Source organism: Coturnix japonica, chromosome 1 (assembly GCF_001577835.2).
Source record: "Coturnix japonica isolate 7356 chromosome 1, Coturnix japonica 2.1, whole genome shotgun sequence".
Taxonomy (NCBI): Eukaryota; Metazoa; Chordata; class Aves; order Galliformes; family Phasianidae; genus Coturnix; species Coturnix japonica.
Genome location: NC_029516.1, coordinates 156,642,873 through 156,663,950, shown reverse-complemented (window position 1 = coordinate 156,663,950; position 21,078 = coordinate 156,642,873). Strand labels below are relative to the sequence as shown.

Below are 21,078 nucleotides of genomic sequence, written 5' to 3'. Positions count from 1 at the left end.
AATTGTAGCATCTATTTAGATCACTACTTTCCAAGACCATTTGTCTTTCCATATACATACTCTTATAGAAGTCAAAAAGCAAGACAGTTCCAAGAGAAAGTCAACATGATGACCTCAAAATTGCTTAAGACACAACACAAACAAACTCGCATTATCCATGACACCATTTAAACAGCCTCTGGTTCAACTTCACCTGAGTTGGGACTGTGGATTCTGACAGATGCTGATATGCGTAAAAGCCTTCAGGTAGGTCAAGATGCTTTGACTGCACAGGTATTAAACTCCTTTAAGGCAAATTTAACTCACCGTTTTACTGAAATATGGATGAAAATCAAAATGAAGAGCAGCAGTAAAATTTTCAAGAACTTCCTTGAAGGTGAGGATTTTAATTTTTTGAAGCCTTACAAGGCATAATGGTGATTGATTTCCTAACACAATTCATGATACTATCTTATTTCTTCTATTACAGCATAACATTCAGGTCATGTAACTGTTTTAAGGTTTCCTAATATAAGCAACTGACTATTCACAGAACTAAATGGACGTAAAGGATGCACATATTCACACCCATTCATTTATTTCCAGTAGCCCAGCCAGTCTGTTACTCACAAAAGGTCTGTATTCAATCCTCCAAAATTTCTACAAGAATAAATACAGATGATGTTGTCCATAGTACTTCAGGTTTTGAGCTATGATCCTTTTCCAAGATGTTATTACTTCCATCTCCTTAAAGCCCTCAGCACAAACACTTCTGAAGCCTCTCCTGCACACTCTTTTCCTGAACCAACAGACCTTCTGAAGCTTATGAAACATTTCCATTTTTAATAAAACAATCCATCCTCTTCTGTTCAATAATTATACACCCAAAAGTACTGAAGTCATTAAGCAGATGTTTATTTTACTTGTCCTTGAAAAAACATAGATTTCTCACCATACCAACATAGGAGTAACTAGTGATGTAACTACTTTGGCACATGCCACTAGTGAAATACAACTTTATGTCTCTTTTATTTTCTAATAGAAAAATTAGAGAAGGAATAGGAAAGAGACACAAAAAATAATCCAGGGATGTGGAAAAGAAAATATAACGAACATCATACAAACCTTTAGCTTTAAGAAAGAAAAAAAAAATAGTTTGAGAAATAAACTGATTACAGTGTAAAAGAACCTTCCTGGAGAGAAAATAGCAACTACTAAAGAGCTCTTTAATCTATCAGAGAAAGGCATAACAAGAACCAATGACTGGAAGCTGAAGTCAGACAAATGCAAATGGAAATAAGGTAGAAAATGTTTAGCAGCAGGCACGATTACCTCTCGTATGATCCCAGTACCTGGTAGCCAAGTCGTGGAGCAGGGCTCCCTCACAGCGGGTGCTTAAAAAAGAAGAGAAAAGAAAGAAAGAAGAAAAATGAAAACCAGAAAAGGAAAACAACCCCAGCCAAAAGGCTACCACCAGCACATGAGATGAGATAACACAATAAAATCAACCACAATATTACCCAGTAGGACAGGCAACGTTTTCAGGGTATGGTTTCAAGATACAAAGCACTGGGCTGAGGTACCAGCTTGAGGTGTTCTGCATTGCCAACTGATCATCCCCACAACTTCTTTACAGCAGTGAGAAAGACTGATTCATTAAAAAGGGGTATTAAAAGCAGGGCTTCCGTTTTTTTTCTTTACAACAAAATGCCAGTGGAACTGAGGACCTCAGGGATCATGAAGCTCCAGCCACCCTAACACAGGCAGTGCAGCCAACCTCCAAATCTAATACTAGACCAGGCTGCCCAGGGCCCCATTCTGGCCTTGAACACCTCCAGGGACAGGGCATCCACAGCCTCTCTGGGCAGCCTGTGCCAGCACCTCACCACTCTTAGTAAAGAACTTCTCCCTGACATCCAACCAAAATCTTCCCTCCTTCAACTTCAAACCATTTCTCCTTGTCCTGCTGTTATCTACCCTTCCAAAGAGTTGACTCCCCTCCTATTTGTAGGCTCCCTTTAGGTACTGAAACCTAGCTCAGGGCCCAGAAAACTGTGGTACAAAGCAAACAAACCAACCAACCCAAATAAACATACTGACAACCCTCCTCCTACCCTCCAAGAAAAATAACACACACAAAATCAACCTTATCATCCTTACCAACTGTAGCCTAAAAGATAAAGAGATTAACCTGTGTTTCCTGATAGCACTTCTCTGCCGGCAGGGCCTACACACCACCTGTGGTAGTTTACAAACACAGGAGGCCACTGCTGTTTGACTGGGAAATAAGGGGAAAGCTGAGAGCAATACTTTTTCTAAGTTATTTTCCACATATTTTTGATAACATGAATTACTTCCCTTCCTCCCTAGTTGACCAGTCTCCTCCTCCTGGTTGATGCTCTGTATTTCACTGAGCTGAATACTCATACTCAAACACTAGATGGGGAAACAGTTACCACTATACATAAAAACATTCTTTATTTTATTTTTTTTCCTTCCTTTTTAAAAATATTCCAATGCAGCTTCTTAGAGCTGTAATTTGAAATAGCATTTCATCTCAAAGGTTAAATACTTAATAGCTTTAATATTTGGCCTCATCCGTTCTGTTCAAGTTTTCCACAGGACCGTGGCTGCCCTGTGTGAGCAGGACACACGCTGCTCAGGAAATGAATCAGGGTTGTGCATCAAATTAGATTATTTATAGGTTCCTATATGTGTTTGCTCTACAAGTTGTGCAGAGAAGAAGACGGACAACTGCAGGAAGAGAGCAGCGGGTGTGTGGTTAAGGCAGTTGAATGCCACACAGGAACATTCAGTTCTCTCTGCCATACGCTTCTGCTAAGAAGGAGCAAGTCAGACCAAACACCTTGGCAGACGGCCACCAACACCGTGTTCCTCATTTTCTGGGAGTCCAAACTGAAGCACCTTAGGCCTTGTGTGTGGAAATAGGATCAAATTGATTAGAACGACAACTTTGGCTTCTGTGGAAGAAATGGAGCTGGAGACATGAGGTTGAAGGGCAGGAGGACTCGACCGATAACCCTGACTTCACTACTGACTGAACAGTTGTTATCTCCTTTGTAAAGCAAAACAGCAGTGCTTTCCTATTGTATTGGAATATGCAAAATGTTAAATAATTCAAAGCTCTTAGATATAATCTTAATACACCTTAAAAAAAGGGGGGGAGGGGAGGGAGATATTCCTGATTCTCTGTATACAGAGCAAGTGTTGGATATTTTCATCCACTAATTTTCCTACATCGGTACACGTTTGCATTAAAAAGTCTATATGATATAAGTGCTTATATGGGTAGAGACAGAGCATATCCATTTTTCCCCTCTAGTTCTATTTGCAAAGTCCTTTCCAGTTTGTACTGGGGCTATCTAACCTCAATGAAACTGTAATAGCCACATGGAATACAACAGGAATAGCAACCCATGTAGTTAAAAGACATTATCCAGCTCACAAAAATAAATAAGTCTTCACTCTCAGCTGTGTATTATGACATGTAACTGCATCCACAAAAATAGAAAAGCAACAGGAGAGCCAGTAAAAGTTACTGCCTTTCCCTGCTTATTTTATTGATCTGCATCACAGTGTATCATCATATCAAAAGCTTTTAGTAATAGCAGGCCACTAAGAAAATAGCACATTGCAAAAGAAAATGAATGTATTTTGTGTCCAAAGAACAAGAAACAAATCTACCAACATCTTTAAATTGCCCTGAATAGAGTCCCAGTAGTTAACTTTAGAATCTAAGGTAAAAGAAGCACCACAACCTGTGAAAACACAGGTGATTATCTCTTCCATTTTAAGTAGGAAGCCATGACATGTAAAAATGCAACACTAATCACATCAATCAGGAGTTTTTGGTACATGACACTACAGAAATATTTTAACTGCCTGACAACATCCACAGAACACTGTATACAAATGGTACTAAAGTAGATGTGCCTAAGTCTCAAAGACAACACCTCTTTAGAGGACAATTATAATGAATTAGAAGCAAGCAGACATGGAAATGAAATAAAAAATTTACATTTAGGCCTAAAGTCAGTTCTTCAGAGTAGAAACTTCCAGGTACTCATGTTGCATTAACTCAACCAGGCCCCATGGCTCTTAAGATCCGTTTGACCAGAGGCAGAATTAGGGTCTACTGACTCAAAGAGAAAAAGGATGAATCAGGTGTCACATCTCACAGCTATAATCAAAGAGACACCAAACTAGGCCCAGGAAACTAATATAAAATTCACATTTTTGCCACAATGTGCTGCATTCAGCTACAGAGTGTACACCAGGAGGTTTATATGGCATTACCTGATGGCAGTAAATTCCCCTGCAGGCAAATGTGAGTACCTGCAGTGCACGCGCTCACCTCCTGAGTGCTGCTGATATTTTTATTTACATATAATTTATTTTATTATTTTAAATAAATGACTGTGCCGTACAATCAATAGAGGGGATATTTTTATATTAATCATCAACACCTCATTCCTAAGTGTGTAGATTTTTAGCCTCTTAGTAATGTGGTGGCAAAAAGTAAAATGAGGTAATCTTACCATATTTTAAAACACCGTAAAACTGACAGAAAGTAATATTAGTGCTATAAAAACACTCACTTTCGTGCCCATCTGAAGGCTGTGAGAAGTTCTAGCTTGGCAGTGAGTTAGATGAAGTCACTTTTTTGTGCTCCCTAACATACTAATAATAGCCCACAGTAGCACTCACCTAGTATAATATACAGTTGCCAGTGAGAAAAGGCACTGTCTCAGAAAAACACCTACTTTGTAATGCTTTCTCACACTGAAATGTATAATAGGAATGAGAAACAGCAACAGCGAAGGCAACACAGAAGTATCAGTTTAGGATGGACCGCCAGCACAGAACCATGGTCTGTGCTCTGGAATAGCATGTTGTCCTACATTCAGCAACAGCGCTCATCACCCAGCATACAGGGAAAAGGGAAGGGGGGTTCTTTCCTTTAGTACAACAGTTATGCCCTTTCAGAGATCAGCACATAACCAGGCAAATTCAACATAAACCTACTTTCTGTCCAAATAAAGCATTCAGGCGAACCAGCTACTTCTGGTTACTTATGCATCTCCTAATAAGTTTCAGACAGATTCTTTCTATGAAATGAGTTACTAAGTTAGAAAAAAATAATTCCAAAACCATGAAGATAGAGACATCTGAAACTAACAGAAAGAGATGCTGATTTGTCTGTATCGCTGATGGAGAGATAAGGACTTGTTATTTCCATTAGGAAAAAATCTAAGCAAAAATACATTCACTAAGCATGTTTATCAGTTTATAGTTCCAAAGCTAGCAATCTGAAATATGTCTAGTCTAGAATGAAAAGAAAAAGTCGTCTCTTTCTTGAGATAAGACCAGAAACAATTCACATCCATATGCTTCCATACTCATAAGACTACACACCAGCTGAAAATCAGCCAAGTGCAGATGTTAATTCCCTTGCCCTCTCCCTGATGTGCCATTTAAGTTTAGGACTCGTTGAGGAGGAAGGAAAAGGATCATTGCAATTGGTATAGGACCTGGCTATAAAGGCCTGAAGCAAACTGACAGCTTCCTCCTGCTGAGGAGAATTCTTGCATGACCAGGCAGGACCAGAAAAAGCTACTACATCACCCTGACTATTGCTCAGACGTATGACATTAGCATCATCTCAGGCCCAAAATTTACTCCACACATTCATATATAATATTAGTATTTGGAGATACTTTCATTGTAACACTTACAAGACATACTTTTCTTAATTCTTCTAATCACCTAACGTATTAAATCGGGTTATCATCACCATACCATCTTGATGTGGCAGCATCTCTCTGTGCTTTTGAGAAATGCAGCCTGACCTCACTTGCATTCACACAGGATACTGCTACGAAGTCCCTTTTCCAAGTCAATCACTTGGAGAACATGTCATGTCAGTGCCTCCTCAGCTCCTCCGTTATTTGTCTTCATTTTCAAGGCCCTTCCTGGCTTATCACTACTGCACCTATTGTTCCTTAATCATCATCAGGAAGTCTGCTGTGGTATGTTTGTATTTGAAGCTAGGCCAATTTTCATAAAGCTGAAAAGATCATTAGATTACATGGTTTAAACCGCTTATGCTGTGTTTGTCTTAAACACTTTCCAAAACCATTACATTTTTATTGGAAAAAAAGAAAGAAAAAAAAAAGATTTGGAGAAAGTTCGTGTACCTCTTCTCTTCATATCTCCCATCTGCCAGCCAGTGTTATGAGTCTAAATTCCAGATCTTCTATCACCCACGTTATATTTCCAAACAAACCTTTTATGCTTTTTCCTATTTTACACCTTACGCTATAGGGAAACTCCCTTTAATACCTGAAAATGTATTTGATAGCTTTTCTTCACTGCCCTCTCTGAAATATACTAAGATGCCTATGAAGTACCTTCCCAACTGCCTCCAAACAAGCAGTCACACTACTGCCTATGAGCAGTATTTGGCAATAAGGCATGTACACCCCACCTAATTTTAAGTATCTAGACAAATATCAGATGTAGGAGACAGGTCTTCCTATACAGTAAATGGAAAGACTCCTGTTGAAATCAATTTTGATGAAGGAATGCCTCATGTGTTCCAAACTGTCCTCCAAGGAAGTCTTTTTACAGTCTGTTTAAATAAACTGGAAAGAGCCTGTGGAGATCGGCCTCTTGATTTACGTACACAAAGAGGATGCCCTCAGCTTCTATTTCCTTTCTCATCTGTGTCTATCCTACTTTCAGGTATATTATGTTTACGCTGCAGACTTTCAGGAATGTAGATATTCTTTTCAACCCAAGTTGGTGTAGTGCTTAGCACCACTGGAAGCTCCATGCCCAATTAACATTCATTTATTTCACAATAATACAAAAGCAATCTTACAATACTAAACAGCATTGTCTTAATTACGTGATCAGGTACTGTTTATCATATAGGTAAGCATACAAGCCATGTAGAAAATGCACAGTCATGCATCAACTTCCTGATTCTCTTAATTCCTTAATGCTACCGCAAAGAGCTGGAATGTGTTCACAGCTGGCACCAGTTGACTTTCTCCTTACTCTGAATGATGGGCAAATCCCCAGTACAATTCAAAACAGTGAAAGAGAAGAGAGAATGAAATGCGAGAGATGGGAAAAGATGGGAAGGTATACATGGATCCAGGATGTGTGTGCAGAACTTTTGGCAGAGAAAAGGGGGATGCTGGAACAGAGCATGGAAACTCTTGTCATGTGAAACACAGATGTTGTAAGCAATCTTCTAAAACAACTGATGAGAGAATGGTAAAATACAGGTCTCAAAGTTAAGAAATGTAAAGAAACCCTTTGCACATGCAAAGAGTTCATGTCCTACAAAACATGCTTTTCCCCGCTTAAACTTACTGGGCTTTAAAAATGCCTTATTAAAAATGAGATTTCAGTTACAGAAAGAAGGTCCTAAAAACCAAAATAAGGAAGCAAAACCCCAGGTGCATCTTATGTGGTGGTGAGGCACTGGAATGCACTGCCCAGGGAGGTGGTGGAGTCACTGACCATGGAGGTGTTCAAGAAACGTTTGGATGTTGTGTTGAGGGATATGATTTAGCTGGGAAGTATTGGTAATGGTTGGATTAGATGATCTTCTAGGTCTTTTCCAACCTTGATAATTCTGTGATTCTGTGATTCTATGTGCTCTCATTCTCCAAAAAAAAACATGTTTAGTACTGGGAAAAAATAAAAACATTATGAAGAAACAATGCAGTTCAATATAATACTAGAGCAAAACAGGAGTCTTCCAGACAACTTTGGAAATCAAATTCAAGTACAAATAACTAGCAAAAATCCCACCAAGCATCATGCACAAAATAACCTGAATGGAATAATTAATACTGCCAATAATCTAGTTCTTGCTCTGGATGTATTCATTCAGGTAACAGAAAAGTTCTTCTAAAGCACAGAGTATTCTCCCTAAGCAAGAAAGCAAGCAAACAAAATCACCCCTCAGACACAGACAGTAACAAAAGAGAAGAAACACGGTAATATACTGGATTATATGATCACTTTCATTATAACCGTTTTTATCAACGGCAAAGAGTTAACTTCAAAGCGTCTCATAATAATGGTTTTGTTCTTCTGTTATGGCATCAATCATCTAGAAAGTGGCACGCGTGAGTAGTATTGTAATTAAGTTGCAGCTATTTAGGCTACTTGGAATAAAGGAAAACGATCTAACTAAAGTGAACTAAAGGGACACAAAAATGCCAAATCAAATTGGACTGATGATAGATGAACTCATACTAAAACAGGAAAAAAAAAAAAGCAAGAGAAAATCTGTTTTTATGGGGCTTTGAATTAACAATGCAAGTGAAGGAAACTCAGCGATGTCAAACTCAATGTATTAGGCTAGAGAAAGGCAACAGTTACCTATAAAATCTCCAAACTGAGTTCACGCTCAGTCTCACACTCTCTTATCATCATGTGCACTGAGATGGTGCGGCCAGGATAACTTGTGTGGAAAATAAGGGCTGTCAGCTACTGAGGCTTCACCACACATCAGGAATTGTTCTTTGCTAGCAGTAACTAGCTAGATTTTTGAGCAGATCCTTTAGGAATCATCACCCATGGCAGGATGGGTTTGCCTCAGCATCTTGCTCACCACAAATCTTAGGCCATGTTGCTGCCCAAGATCCCAAGATCTGTTTTCCTTGTTTGGAATATAGGACTGAAATGTACATCTGCAGTCCCTCTTCCTATCCAGAAAAAGAACAGTACACGAGTTACACTACAGCCTTGTTGCCATCCTCCTGATGTTAGGGACACAAGGTCTTCTGCTGGCAAATGATCTGTGCTGTGGCACACAGATACTGCTGAGATTGGTGTCCTGGAAACCATGCCCTTCATTATCAGTCTATGGCATTTGTTTAACCCTTTATTTTGGTTTTTCTTTATGCTTGCACACACATTTCCATCCACACTGCATTCATATCGATCTTAATACTTCTGTTACAAATCTCTGCATAATTTTCTTCACGTTAAATTGATCTGATGCAGAACACTGCACAAAGGGCATGGCCCATACTTCTGAAGACAAACTGGGACGTTTAAATTTAAGAGCATTACAAGCAGACATAATCAAGTAACAAATCCTGCAGTGAGGTCCTATCAGACGCTGCTATGCTTGCTATCTTACAATACAAGAAGCTTTTGAGGTGTGGAAAATTCGAAGATGACCAGAATCACATCACATCCGTAATTTATCCATGTTAATTATCAATAATCATAAAGAAATCTGGAAGAAACATATTTGGAATTAACATCAACTGATAAATGGGAAGTAGTTAATAAGAAATGGACAATGGTATCACGGCTTACAGCGATGTGACAATTCCTGTGTTCAAAAAAAACAACTTTAAGAAAAGGAATAGCAAGTCCATTCCGTTATTAATTTCTTATTCACAATATCAAAGTTTTCTTAGAGTTTGCACTAAATGTTATTAATAGCTCAGTGAGATTTCTTACACATTGTCTGGGAAGGCAAAGGGAAGAAATGCTAAAGAAGTGGCCTGGGCGGAACATGCAGGGTTATACAAAGAAGAGACTTCTAGCAATGCCAAAGCAGGGATAAGACTTCGTGGTTTAATAAGAGGCTGGGTCAGGTAAATAGGACAACAATAAATGGCTGAAGCAATCCACAGTGCAATAAAGGGAACAAATGGAGACTTGAGAAGACAATACCAAAGATAGAAAAGTGAACCTGAAAGACAGCCTGGGAACTTTTTCTTGGAAAAAAAATGAAGCTGGTACGTGCGTGACAGAAAGTGAGAAATGTGAACAGCTAAACTGACTTTGTGTAGTGAAGCTGCAGGTTCAAGATGACCTTACACACTGACAGGAAAGCTGCCAGGCATAAAAGAAAGGCAACAGGTTGTAGGAAAGCAGGATATCATTTGTGAATCCAAAAGGCAACATACCTTTCATCTGTGTTCCGAAAGCAGACCATTCAACAGCAGGAAATCAGAACATAACGCTTAACCCCCATTAATTTGCTCTGGTTTGCAAACCAGTGGTTGCCAAATTAACAGTTTTTGCCTGTGATCATTTCAGTGATACACATCATTGGCAATTTGCAGCCCCTCTTTCTAAAACAAAAGGGACATTTTGCTTTTCCAGATGAAGCTTAGAAATACGTACTGAATATTGCAAAATATACTCCACTGAACGTCTACCGGCAAAGCTGTTCCGTGCCCATTTTCCCCTTTAAGGGGAAGGAAGGCAATCACAACAAAATAAACTCACAGGAAAAGAGGTGTAAATTAACCTCACTTGGATATGAAGGCATTTTTGTTAAACACATAGATCTGCTGATTCCAATACTATGAAAGCTATTTACTTCATTATAAAAGTTTTTGGATGGAATGAGGCATTTCTGAACTTCTTCATGATTAATGTACAGCGTAAGAAACCATTACTTTGAGACAGGTGCTACAGAAACTAAGTGTCAGGATATCAATCAGCTCCCACTTCACATTAATTCCAGTTTAATGACCAAAACTCTTAACATATTGTTTTAAATACTGAACTAAGAGGATTCCATCAGAATTGTCTCTAGTTTTGATGCAAGTGAGAGGAAACCGAGGCCACCTGAACATGCACATGTATGCTGGGTGAACGGTAGCACAGTATACAGCCTTGGGTGGAAATGCTGCCCAGGATAAAAGGGCTTAATAGTTCAGCACAGAAAGGAGAAGGTCAGAACATTCGGCACCTGACATGAACCTGTCTGCACATCTACACAGCCCACTCACAGTCTCACATCACAGCCTCTCAATGTAACCACAGAGCTCTGCATCTTCAGCATGCAGTACAGGGAAAGAAAGCATCTATGAAACAGGTGGAAAGGGAACAGGCTGAAAGGGCCCAGGCTGCAGCAAGGCTCCAGGACCTCTGCTGGCAAAGGAGGAGGGAACTCGACAAACTAGAGATCCACACACTGAGAGCACCTCAGGCAGAGCAGCCTGGGTTCATGCTGACAGATGTGGATGGAACACAACAGCACACCCATTTCTGGTATCCTGCTGCTACTTATGTTTATTGAAAGCTGAACGGAGCCTGATATGATGGCAGCAACACTGTCCTCTGCTGAACTGCCCAAGTGGCAATTTCTGATGTATTTCCATTTTGCTTTTTACTCTTCTGCCTATGCTTAAGCGCTACTTGAAGATCAAACAGCAGCACTCTGTTACAGCTTTATTCCTCCTATATTCTCCTAGCGAGACATCCTTAAGCGACCCAGGATGACTTGGCCTGGGGTGCTGGAATTTGAAACAGGATTGACATTGCAGCTTTTATTGTCTTCCAGTATATCCCATGGAAGCTGTGGTGGCTTCTGTTGATAGCTGCGTGTAGTTTTTATTAACACATTACAGCCTTGCACCGCAAACCAGAAGAGGGATGGAGATCAGATCAGTGTCAGCAGAATCAAAGTTAGGTAAGCACAGACATCACCTCCTGATAACAAACATGGACATCCACAGAAAAGCTGACATGGTGTACAGCTGTGAGAAGCATCTTATGGTAAGACAACTCTTTAATATAAACATGTCTGTTTGCTTTAGCACATAGCAAGCCTAGTTGAATAGGACTGATAAATTAAAGGTACCGCACTCATAATGTATTTACTCTATAATCTGTCTCAGTATTAGCAAGCCCACAGCTCTGTCACCCAGAGAACAGACATGGAGCTATGTATGTATTTTCAATATACAAACAATGGCAGCTTTTAGTTAACACCTGGAGAAACAACCAACCAACACACACACACACAAAACAGCGCACCATCACCACCAGCAGCACCTGAAGATTCAAGATTTCTTTACTAGGAGAGTGGTGAGGTCCTGGAACAGGCTGCCCAGGGAGGTTGTGGATGCCCCGTCCTTGGAGGTGTTCAAGGCCAGGTTAGATGAGGCCCTGGGCAACCTGATCTAGTAATTGTGGAAGTTTGGTGGCCCTGCCAGGCAGGGGGGTTGGAACTACATGATCCTTGAGGTCCCTTCCAACCCAGGTCATTCTGTGATTCAAAACAACAACAAAAGAAGTGTTTTATTTAATACTCTCATTGTCTGCATTTTGCAATCGAGGTACCAGAATGCAGGGTAAGAGAGGTGTAAGGAATGTAGGACAGGAACCCCAGAGCAGCTTTAGACCTGCTTTTTGCAGAGTTCCAATACAAAACTTCTGTAACAGAAATGATGATGCGTGACATGTCAATAGGTAAGGCTGCTTCTTTTTTGACAGTTTTGTTAAACAAGGAAAGACTGGATTGGTAAGCAACCTGCAATGTGAGGAGAGCTAGGACAGCCAAAGACCAACCGGTTCACTATAATTAGTGTTTTTATGCTATCAGCTTGACAGAAACACTCCTGATTCTGTCTAAATCGTTACAAAAACAATGTGGCAATGCAAGTACTTCCATAATCTCTTCTCAAATAGTTCAGAAATGAATACACTGAAACCGTATTGCTTTACAAAACAAAGAGAGTTTCTCAGCTCTAACTTAGCCTCACAAGACAGATGTTGCCAAGATGCTGCCAACAACTCAGTAAATTAATTGTGTGAAAAAGAGCAATCAGGGTAAAACACAACTTTTTTGAAATAAAATACGTTGAGGAAGTGTTTGATAGCACATATGTCCAATGTGCATGTAATTTCTCAAGGATTCAAATGCGTATAAGCATCCTCTTTTCATATATAATGGCATCAAGTTTCACTGTGGGCCGCAGCAGTGAGGGCACGCCTTTAGGCTGCTGCGTTCATTTAGCTATGAGTCATTCTGTGTGGAAACAACATAACAGAGACATCCACAAACTAATGAATTGTGAAAGAACTATAACATTTTCCCCCTCAAGCTTCCACCTACTAGTGGAAGTGGAGTGTCACAAATGAAGTTATTAGCACTAAAATGATTTGGGAACGGAAAAGTTAGGCGCTAAACACCAATCAGCTCTTTTACTAGTCAATCACTTGTTGTAACTGATTTAAGGAATACCACTCAGTACCAGTCACCTTAGAAAAGATCAGCAGAAAGAGACAGGTAGTGTCCCAACCTTCATTTCTGCAACTACAGGTAACATACCTCTGGCATGGACACTGCAAAGGAGGTTTTTCTTAATTGATTTCATCCTTCAGAATTTGAGGGGTGCACCCCTCTTTCCCCTGCCCAGAATCTGGTTTAAATACAAACAGCCCAAATAAGTAACCGAACACTTGCCATAAAACGAATTCGAGTGGAGGATCAGCCTGGCAAAACAAATTGGTGAGCGGCCTAACTTCTTCATCCCAAATTACTGCAATAGCCCATAGAATCATAGCAAAATGATTAAAAAACTACCTGTAAATCGATTGAAGCAGATAGCTAAGCTTATATTCATCCACCTAGCACACATAATCGTTCAGTGCAGCTGGAGGAACCTAGTATGCCCCTTACATTAAAGCTGTTGGTGTGCGTTTCGTATTTTGGCACTGGAACGAGTGCATAGCACTTGGCAGGCTGGATTATCTCTTCCACCCACCTAGAAAGTAAAATTGAGAAGCTGAGTGGTCTAGAAAGGGATGTTACATAGACAGATATTACTGTTAGCAACTCTTACACCAAATTAATTTCAAATGAGAAGATGGCTCACATTAAGACATTTTCTGAAGAGATTTAAGTGGTTTTAACATATGCACTTCTGTTAGACCTCTGGAGAATCACCTCTCTGTCCACACTCCTCAACGGAACCCAGCTACCAGGTATTCTCCATACTTCTTCTTTCACTGTATCTAAGTGAAAATACTCGTTTTAATGAATGCTGCCCTGGGTATCTTTTAGATTACACAGTGTAAATGAGCACGGTGCAAGTAGATTCCATCAACCAAGCTGGTGCTCCTGTCCTATCAATACACACTGCAGTTTTGCACCTCTTCTTGGGTGCCCATAAGAGGTACCCTTGTTAGTACAATGCACTTGAGCTGGAGACTAATGGCCCTGACAGACACACAGCAGACCAAACACTGTCACAGCAGACATTAACACTGTCAGTTCAATTAATAGCTAATCTTCCTACAAACCAACTCAAAAACCATTGTAGTTTTTAGAATGGCACATTAAAACTAAGAGTTCCTCACATCCATAAAACCACTTTTTCCACTGACAAGCAGCATGGTGCTAAAAGTTACCTCAGCTCTGAGGCTAATTTATCTAAAATAAGTTTGGTTGCTGTATAGCACAATGTATACATACCCAGGACCTCAAAATGTCTTTAAGAGCCATCTTAAGAACTATCAGAACAGGTCCACAACAGCAACAGCCACCAGTGGGATTCAAAGAGCAGGAACAAAAATAGGCACAGATTGTTTGTGAATTTCAAGACTCAGTATAGACACAGCTAAGAGCACAACTGGCTTCAGTGGAAATAAGAATTTTTGCTTGAGGAGTTGCTTGCCTGAGCTATTTTAAAGTAAAAGGAAACACTTTTATGATACTGGACTCTGGTTACAGTAAAATTTCCACTGGTGTTTTCCTACTTAAGCTCTTTAATTGTGTACACTATTTAAACTGTGCAAAGCTTCCAGCAAAGTAGTACCAGTACAGTAATTTAACAAGCCTCTGTTATACTTCTCTTTAATCTACATAAGGATTAAAAGCCTCCAGCTATGATTAATGTGCAAAAAAATATCATAAATGTTGTGTATCTTCCACACAATTGGGTTGTTTCTTACACTGCCTGCTAGAACAGTTGCACGCGTCATGGTAAAACATGCCAATGGAGGTCAATTATAACATTTAGTCTACGTATAATAAAAAGTATTTGTGTTGTTTGTTTAATGACAGTTCAAAAATATCCAGTTGTAAATAGTCAGAAATAGGCTCAGAAGCAGAGAGCCATAAATAGCCACTAATTAATACTTGAAAAAACCCTCGATCATCTAAAAACTTACAGTTCCCACATGCAAGAAGTCACTGCTTAGTAAAATTGTGTACATTTTCTGGTGCACAACACAGAGCAATCCTCCAACTTATCACACAGTAGAAGAAACATTTCCATTAAGCGACTGGACAAATTTTCAGACAGATTTAAATACACACAGCAGAAAACCATCACAAATTATGTCATAATTTATAAGCAGATTCTTACCAAAACACCACCGTTTCCGAAGATGCCGTATCCAGTTACCCTTAAGACGTCCGCTCGCATCCATCATTAGTGCCGTGCTTGCTTTGCAATGAAGCTTCAGAACAGATTTCAGACAAGCAACCTACACCTACCAAAATGGTTTCCAGAAAGCAAATTTAAGAGCTGTGAAATGGGGAAAATAAACAAAAAAACTGCCAATAACTGGACATACAATGCAATGCAAACATAGTGTAAATAATATCCCTTCTGAAATGTTCATCGTACGCTGTATGTAGGGCTGTAACGAAAGTTACACCACTTTTCTTCTGAACAGAAGGATGTAAAGATGTTTCAATATCTACTCCTTTAAGTCTCCAGTTCATCTACAGAAGGTCTGTAGGAGCAAAACTTCCCTTATCCCATTAAATCTCATACACATCATCTCATCTCATTCGGGGTGTTCATTTGCCTTCAAGGGATCCCTTACAAAAAGCTGGACAAGGGAACATTAATCATTCTTGAAGACTTATGAATACTGAAGTTCTGTTTTGTTAGAGAGCGCATAAACACAGGACAGTTAAAAGTCCCCCATTAAAACAAATAAACAAAAATAGAAAAAAAAAAAAAAAGCCAAAAAAAAACTTTATAAAGCACTGAGGGTGGACCGAGGGAAAAAAAAGCACGCTGTGTAAACGGGATTGAAGCGGAAGGAAAGAGGCAGAAAGAGTGGAACAGTCCGTGAGCATAGGACAGAGAACAGCTAGTTAAACCTACTGAATGCTCTCTGAATGGTCAAAGGTCCCTCAGGCTTTCGGCTCTTCCTGTTCCTGTCTGTCTCACATATTCATTCTTCAGTACTCCCAGTCTCAGAGCAGAAAGGTTACACACATTCTCAGTCTTCTCCCCGTCATGAAATTCCCCTCCTTTTAATATGGGAATCAGGATTACTCCCTCATCTATAGCTTTAAATCAGGAATCATCTGGATCTGTTCACCATTATCTTAACAGAACATGTGCATGCAGATCATCCTTACTTGCAAGTGATCCAAGTTCAGATACTCTGACTTCAATTATCTTAATTCTTTCTGGGGTAACACATATTGGACAAGCTTCATTTGCACACCAGAAGAGTGAGACAAGACACTGATCTATAAAACAGAGTGAAAGTTTGGTCAGGATACATAAAACATTTTGTACCATACCAAACAACAGAGTGAAGCCAGGATTCAGAGGGGCAGATGATCTGTAGGCTCTGGTACACACCACCAGATGGAAAATTCTAACCATTCACACTAAAATGTACTTTAGTATAAACTGAGTAGACCAGTAGGGTTGTTTCAGAGATGAAGGCGCATTGTTATTATCAAACCACTCATCACCTGTGCTGTGTAACAGGCAAGTTTGCCACAAAGACAAACTGAACACACAAAACTTAAGGATGCAACCTTTTATGGAGCTCCACGGATAAGAGCAAAGGAACTAGAATGAAGTCACTGACTTCTGGTATAACTACTCATATAGTTCAGAGAGGCGTAGCAACTGCACCATAATTAAAAACATTTTCTGGAATTGGGCCAGCCCTCCTAGGTTGTTCCCTTCTATTTGGAAACAAGCAACCAATATATAGTTTTATACCGATACAGCTCTATTCACACTAGGCGGAGAGAAGACTGTTATTTTAATTATGCCAATATAGATAAAGTAGCAAAATATCTGATAGGGAACCCAGTGTCTTGAATAGAGTACATTTGCCTATTGCAAGATAGCTGCAATATTCCCAGTGCAGGCAAAGCTTTAGAGTACTAATTCTTAACATAAAAAATAATCCCTGCTGTGTAATTCCCAGAACATCATCAACCTTTGAAATGTTAATGGAATTACTAGAGACAAACCACACTTTGAATTTCTGCCAGATTCCGTCAAGTTCAGCTGACAAGAGTGTTCTGCGTGCCACTAAGGTGCCACTATTCTTTTCACAATACTTTTCCGTGTTTAACTAACTTTTTGGGGGGAGTAAAATGCTGCAATATTGCTGAATTTTGGGACAAACACTGGATCCCAAGCGTGAGCTCTGCTTTGAAAAGTACATATAAAGCAGTCACTTCTCCTCAGCCGGACCACAGCATTGGAAATGACCACTTATCTCTGCCTGCTGATGACAGCAACACGCAGTAGTCATTCAACAAAATCCCTTTAGTTCAGCCACACAATACTATTTCCACCGCTAATTTCTTCGGTTGTTTTAAACATCTGCAAATTCAGGCTGTGCTATGAAAAACAAACAAACAGCCCTTTTGCTTCTAAAGGAACAAAGTTTAGCTACTTCCACAAGGAGCAAATAGCATGGTATTATTTATTACTTTAAATACACGTTACCCTTAGGTCTCTAAGGATTGGATCTCCCAGCTGACTGAGTTAAAAGACCAGACTCACCCGATAAAACAACACATTTTCTTGCTTATTTATATTACAATAACTTTCAAAACAGATTCAAGATAAATGCAGATTTGCAGGACAGAAATTCAGTGATTTATTCAAGCTGAAGTTACAACATTCAAGTCTAAAAAATTTACCTAATGTTTCCATAAACTAGGAAAACTGCAAAAAGCAGGAAGGCATGTTTTTGTCTCCCTATCTGATAAGTGCCCATTTACTATGACCAACATCTGCAGAATTGAATGGCCCAATAACAAGTTAGTCCACATTAAGTTGCCATGAAAGACAGGTTCTCTAAAACCAGGATGAAAGTAGTATCAGAACCAGACTGGACTCTGAAGTGAACAACCTCACTTGATGTTTAGGAACAAATAGGTATGTGTCAGGGCAGACACAGCTTAAAACATTGTGAATATCTTCACCGACAAGCTAGAGAGTAAATAAACACCAGCAATGGTCATGAAAATAACTAGTAGAACTTAGCAAAAAGATGCTTCCAACCACAGCCTTTAACAAACCAAAGCACAGAGCACTTCATCCATCTACAAACTGAAATACATTGCCCATGAATTTAAGACTCTTCATCTGAAGCACAAGACCTTTCAAGGCATCTGGAGTCTCAGTGTACTGCTGTACTTACAGTGATGCACACAATAATATTCATATTGCTGACTATCCCTCCTTGGAGTGCTGATCAAAGTCCTCATTTGATGCCGAGTTCAGTGTTTCTATCTTGGAAGAAGGCATTCCATAACTTGGTCTGTAACCCAAGAAAATGTATCCTCTTCCTGACCTACAGTATAGTCCTCAATAGTTCTTTCCTTCTGCTGTGCATCAACCTCTAACTATTTTTGCAAGAAGCATGGTACTTCAGACTAACTCCACAGAGCCTTAGGGTCTGAGGAGCAATCAGGAACTTGCACTGCCTATTACCCATACAATTACCCATTCCATACAAGGATAAAGTTCATTTTTCAAGACACTGTGCAGTTTTCATAACCTCTTCTTGGCAAGCACACCAGGAATGAGATGTCCTCTTAAGACCCTGAAACTCCCATAGTCAGACTTCAGATAAGGAAAACCAGTCTCCTTCTCTGAAAACGTAACCATCCAGTTTAATATGACAGCATTAACATGGTGAGATCCAAGACAGGAGTATTTAAGCTGGATGCTGACAATCAGGGCACCTTTCTGTTTTTAAAAACATGTCATAATGTTGGGAACACAAACTTTCACAGTGTGTTGTGTGGTATCCAGTACTGTTGTCACTGGGCATCTCACCTCAGGGCTCCACATCAGATCTCACAGCCAGCGACTTCGCTATCATTAGCACACTAAGTTAATAGTATAGTATAAGCATAGTATCAGAGCTGTATATATGACTCATGAGCATAGCTCTTTCTGTGCCCAACACACTGATGTATAAATACTATAGAATATCTTTGTCCCATTTCTCTTTGGAAAACAATTTCCATGGCACACTCAGTTCCTCTCCAAGTTCCCCACCTCTACTAATGCAGTAGCTGCACCTGCTTCACTACTGTGCTTTACAAGAGTGGAAATAAAAGTAAAGTAGCACCAATTCCAGGTGACTTTACGGCTCTGGTTACAAACTACATTGGGATGTTGGAACTCAAACAACTGAGCTACCTGGAGAAAGCGGGGACCAGTAGGAGTAGGAAACAAATCAAGTTAATTCCATGATCTGAACTCAGCCCCTAACACTTATTCCAATAGAGAAGCTGTTATTTCTAACTTATGCATGCACTACCAAGACATCTCTGTCTTTGCAAAACAGAAACTGCAGTAGCAGAACTAGAATCTTACTCTTGGTGATGTGGTGAAAAACAAGATAAAAATCAACGTGAGTGGAACTAGAGACTCACATTCTATGGTGGTAAAGAAGATGTCTTTAGAAACAGTAGTTTTGAATATTAGATAATTGTGTAATGCTCCAACTATAACTAATAGACCTCTCACAGGTATAAGCAAATCTATTTTAAATGTAAGAGGAAAACCTTTATAATTTTAGTTGCATCCTTTGCTTAGTAATGATTACAATTCAGACAAGAAGAAAGCTTTCTGATCCTCCACCAAAGAAGTTATTTACCTGAGCCGCAGCCTGGGAGTCCACAGTAATCAGTCTGTTCTGAGATTCTCATCCCACTGAATGTCAAAGCCCCGGTATTTCAAGGATGGGATTTCAAAATTACTTAGTGATGACTTAACTTTGTCTCACTAAAGATAAACCACCCTTTATTCCCACTCAGGTCAGCTCACTGATTTCAGTGAAAACACATTTAGAAAGCAGAGCTGAATACTTACAGAAATTCCACCCATGTAATAAACAAGAAAAAAAAAGCCAACAGGCAGGAACTGATATAAACCATTTCAGAGTTCACAATGCATAATAAATAATATGTATTTTTGTATATTTGCATTCATTACAAGTCACTGAAATTACTTTTAACTGCTTCCTGAAATAACAATCTCAAGTGCCTTACCTTCTTACTCCTTAGATGCAGCATTCTGTTTGCTCTTTGAAGAAAAAACAGTTCCATCCAAGTATGGGAAGCTGTGTTAAGAATAACAGTCCCGTTCAATGATTTAGGGGAAAAACATAGTTATTTCTCTCAATATCTGCATTTTAGACACCATAAGCATCATTACACAATAACACTGAACTTGGCTTAAGCGTTACTTCTGTCCCACCTTTGTTTTCTGTAGTGCTGTGCTCAATAGCAGTTTAGCTTCACGCACAGCCAGCATCTATTCTCACCTATACAAAAACCTAACCAGCTTAAGAATATTGTTCTTTGCATATTTAAAAACTAATAGACAGATGCATCATTTCCCCAGGTCTTATAATTCTGTGGCATTTACACAAGAAAAGTATTTTGAAAATGATACCCAGCTCAATTCATTCATACTACAGAACAAAATCATACATTTTAGGAATAGTCTCCAAAATTAGTACTTTTTTTTTTTTTCCTTGTGATGATTCTGAAATGCATTTCAACTTTTTAGAACTTTACCGAAACAATCTAATTTTCACTGGTTTTGACCATAGCTGGAGTACCCTACTAAGAGTTCAAATGCATTTCTTAACTAGATTCTGGTGTTTAATTATCCATTTCATTTACTTAAAACAGTATCTTCGCGCTGCAAGTTTGAAGAGACTAAAGCAAAGGCTTACATTAAAAGCACTGCCCTTTTTTATGTCACTGAAGTTCTGAGGAAGAAGCACTGTCCCAGGATGATGCTGGTAAGTACAGTTGAATATGTGCATAAAAAACACAGAACATAAGCTTCTGTTTCTGGAACCAAAATAAATATAATAAAATAAAATTATAATGTAATAAAAGAAAAAAATATATTATTACTTCTCATTCTGTGGACATTTAGCAAGACAAGTGGTATCATGTATATATTTATAGATATACATATATAAAACATTTTTACCAGTGCAAGGGATCCAGTAATTTAGCATCAAAGCAGACAAGTGTCATGA

General features: G+C 39.2%; 1 long non-coding RNA gene across 1 annotated transcript in view; it reads right to left on the bottom strand.

Annotated features, from left to right (window-relative positions):
- The window catches only part of LOC107308253, a 32,086-nt gene that overhangs the window by 4,578 nt on the left and 6,430 nt on the right, over window positions 1-21,078 (bottom strand). The window contains exons 2-7 of the long non-coding RNA XR_001552718.2: window positions 20,764-20,884; window positions 20,072-20,142; window positions 16,166-16,279; window positions 15,153-15,279; window positions 13,367-13,547; window positions 1,312-1,373 (exon numbers count right to left, since the gene is read on the bottom strand). This is a non-coding gene — a long non-coding RNA (uncharacterized LOC107308253). The remainder of the gene's footprint in view (window positions 1-1,311; window positions 1,374-13,366; window positions 13,548-15,152; window positions 15,280-16,165; window positions 16,280-20,071; window positions 20,143-20,763; window positions 20,885-21,078) is intronic.